Source organism: Medicago truncatula, chromosome 2 (genome assembly GCF_003473485.1).
Source record: "Medicago truncatula cultivar Jemalong A17 chromosome 2, MtrunA17r5.0-ANR, whole genome shotgun sequence".
In the NCBI taxonomy this organism is placed as follows: Eukaryota; Viridiplantae; Streptophyta; class Magnoliopsida; order Fabales; family Fabaceae; genus Medicago; species Medicago truncatula.
In genome coordinates this window covers 27,340,564-27,344,430 of record NC_053043.1, presented here as the reverse complement: position 1 = coordinate 27,344,430, position 3,867 = coordinate 27,340,564, and the positions used below count along the sequence as shown (strand labels likewise).

Genomic DNA, 3,867 nt, shown 5'->3' with positions numbered 1-3,867 from the left:
ATAGATGATCAAGGGTAGAAACTTGGCACATACCTGCCTCTTTTTTAGAGGGTGGATGAGTACCTTCAGTGATAACTCTCTCACTTGTCCACTGATAGTGGTTTTATGCCATGTTCTCGATCAAATCATAGGCTCCTGTGTAAGTTTTATTCATCAAAGCTCCACCTGCAGCTGCATCAACATTCATTTTTGTGGAAAACAAAAGACCATTATAAAAAGTGTGGATAATAAGCCAATTCTCAAAACCATGATGGGGGCAAAGCCTAAGCATTTCTTTGAAACGCTCCCACGCATTGTAAAGAGATTCACCATTTTTTTGAGTGAATTGTGTGATTTGACTCCTTAATTGAGCAGTTTTACTATGGGGAAAGAATTGGGAAAGGAATGCCTTCCTCATTTGGTCCCATGAAATTATAGAACCAATTTTCAATGAATGAAACCAAGCACTAGCTCTATCCCTCAAAGAGAAAGGAAAGAGGTGCAGCCTTACGGCCTCTTGGTTTGCCTTCAAAGTTCCACTGAGTCTTAGAAAAGTTGAAATATGAAAATTCGGATCCTCAGTGGGTGATCCGAAAAATTGATTTTGCTGCACCAGGTAAATAAGTGCAGGCTTTATTTCAAATTTAATATCCTCAACCGTTGGGTACACAATAACATCGTACGGCTCATCTGAAGATGTGATTCCATACTCTTTAAGAGCACGTTTCTCATCCATATCGTTATTTTCTTCTTTGAGCCATGCCTGAAATCAAAACGGTTAAAGATAGAAAATAAAAAATAATAATAAAAAAAATTAAATAATAAAATAAGGAGAAAGGGAGGGAGAGATATTATATATATATATATATATATATATATATATGTTTTTTTTTTTTTTTATGGAGAGAGAGAGAGAGATATATATATTTTATATATAAATATATATATATATTTTTTTTTTTAGTTTTTTTTTTTTTTTTATATCTATAGAGAGAGAGAGAGATAAATATATAAAAAATAAAAAGATAAGAAAAAGAAATAAATTTTTTTTTTATATATAAATATATTTTATTTACTTATATAACTTTTTTTTTTTTTTTAAGACTAAACACTATTGAAAAGTTAATCAAATTACAATAACTCCCCGGCAGCGGCGCCAAAAACTTGATGAGATAAAACCGCAAGTGCACAGTCTTATCGAAGTAGTAAAATAAGAGTATCGTTCCGACAGGGAGTTATGAATTCAATTATCTTTTAACAATGATTAGAATTAAAGTATAGGAAGTAGAAAGTTGTATTTTTATATATTTAAAAGAAAATAATAATAAAAGATAAAAGCCTTGGGATTATTGGTTCATCCTAACGACAAGTCCTTCTCAAACCAAACTATTAAACTTATAACTTTATGTTAGACCTAATTTCTCAAGACAGTTTCTCTTTTGTTCCTCTAGCAACCAAGCCTATTTCGCTGACTTGATTGTTATTAGTTCCCTTGAAGATCGAAACTATATGTCTCAAAGATTGCAAAGCCTATTTCGCTGACTTTGCAATCCTTGTCTAAATTCACTTGTTCGAATATCAAAGCTCCACTTTCGTTTTATGAATTGATATTTGAGATGATGGATAAACAATTATCAAACCCTCCACTTTCGTTTCCACAGTTTGATAATGGTTGATCCATGTTAAAGTGGTGAATTTAGATAAGGAATTAGGGTTACATAAGATTAAGGTTTAAAGCTTGGTTTGATTAGGATTATGTCATTAGACTTATCCAACAATCCCAAGACAAGAGAAGTCTACTCACTGACGTTCATCGTAGACAAGGGGAAGAATAGAGAAAACATAAAAGTAAATAACAAAGAAAGTAAAATGAACTTTTATTAGAAAGACAATTGTCACATATTGTATTCCAAGAAAAGATGAATATTTGTGATGGCTAGCTACTCTATTTATAGTAAACAATTGACTTAAAATCTAAGCAAGTATATTCCAAGAATATTCCTCGGTAGATTGTGCGCCAAAATAGAATAGCTTGGAGTCCAAGCAAAAGCAGCAAAAGGTGTTCTGGAGAATATTCCAAGTATATTCCACGAGACATATTTTTGTCTCCGAATCTTCATATTTTTGTACCGAATCAGCTCCAAATCCATTTCTTTTGCTCTAAGACTCAATCCATCCAATATTCGTTCCTGAAATATAATAAAATGCAATTGTAGTAAAATAGTTCAAGAAAGGAAATAATATTAATATAAAATAAACTTAAATCTAAATAAAACTAAACTAAATAACATATTAAAATAGATAATAAATGACTCATCAAACTCCCCCACACTTGAATCTTTGCTTGTCCTCAAGCAAAAGGCATAAACATGGTAGCAAAAACAATTTTATCAAATGACAATTCGATTAAAGCGCATGTCTCCTCAAGGGCTTAAATCCCAAATGTACACTAATCACAAACTTAAGCATTTCTTGTAATTTTTTATTCAACCCAACGATCAAGCTTTAAGTGAGTGTGTGTGTGAAGTCCAACCCTTTTCTTGCTCCTGTATAAGATAGGCATTATGAGGAAATATGGTCTAATCCTAGCACTAAACCAACCAAGAAAGATTCCTTTTATAATTCATATAAGAAAGATACGAGTATTTGAGAATTTTTGTTCTTTGCCATTTGCACATTTAAGTTCTTTATTTAAGGAACAACATCTTCACGTAGGAAGTCGGAGGGCCTACCCCCTTCCCCAATCTAGATTCAATGGTATCCCTTAAAACATCATCTTCACGTAGGAAGTCGGAGGGCCTACCCCCTTCCCCAATCTAGATTCAATGATGCTTTTTTTTAAAGTTTTTCCTTAAGATAACAATCATCTTCACGTAGGAAGTCGGAGGGCCTACCTCCTTCCCCAATCTAGATTCAATGATTAGATCTTTGGAATTTATTTGGCTTTTTGGCTTTTTATGAACTCCCTTATACTAACTTATACTACTGGCACTTTGAGAATCTTTAAAGGTTAATGCACCACTAAGACTAAAACGCGTTTCCTTAAAATACCTATTCATACATTTACAGGGAAGCAACTTTGTGTTTTTCTTATTCACTTTAAAACAAGATGTGGGTATATCAAGAAGACTTAAAACACAAGAGTTTGCTTTCATGTACAAGAATCAATCAAATAAGAGGAGACAATGAAAATTTTGTGTCATGATATTTTCAATAAAAATTAGCTACTTAACCATGCCTTTTACAATAAAACAAAACAAAAGAATAAAGTTCAAGGGAGTTTGGAAACACTACGACTAAAGACACTTTATTAGGCTCCCCCCACACTTAGGAGAAGCATTGTCCTCAATGATTTAAAAGAAGAAGAAGAAGAAGAAGAAAAAGAAGAAGAGGATGAAGAAAGAAGAGAAGTAGAGAAGAGTAAAGGAAGAGGAGAGCTCACAATTTTATTGAAGTCCTTAAGGTGGACCTTGGAGGTGAAGATGTTGCATCATGTATCGGAACATTTGATTGTTTTATTCAGTTATTTGATTGCCCCTTAGGACATCGTTTCTTAGCCCGATCATTTCAACACCTTGTCTTTGTTGCTCGGTGCATGTTCTTTGAACTTCGGTTTGCATCAATGCCCACCATTCATCATTATAGTTTCCACCGGCTTCTTGTTAATGGTGCAAGTTTGCACCTACCTCCTCTTCATCACCACCATCATCACCATCATTTTGTACCTGTGGGTTAGTACCAACATAAAGCAAATTTGCCACCACCTCCGGATTAGTAATGTCCGAATTAGGTAGAATAATAAAACAATTAGCTCTAATGATTCTCCATGCATATTGGTAATTGTGAGTAGGGTCATGGGTTTTAAGGAATGACAAAGTAGTATAAAAG

At 33.4% G+C, this 3,867-nt stretch overlaps 1 non-coding gene across 1 annotated transcript; it reads left to right on the top strand.

The window, feature by feature from the left end:
* The first annotated feature begins 242 nt into the window (after positions 1–242).
* On the top strand, positions 243–349 carry LOC120578789 (small nucleolar RNA R71). Its single transcript, XR_005644600.1, has one exon. It is a non-coding gene; the product is annotated as a small nucleolar RNA R71 (small nucleolar RNA).
* The last annotated feature ends 3,518 nt before the right edge of the window (positions 350–3,867 follow it).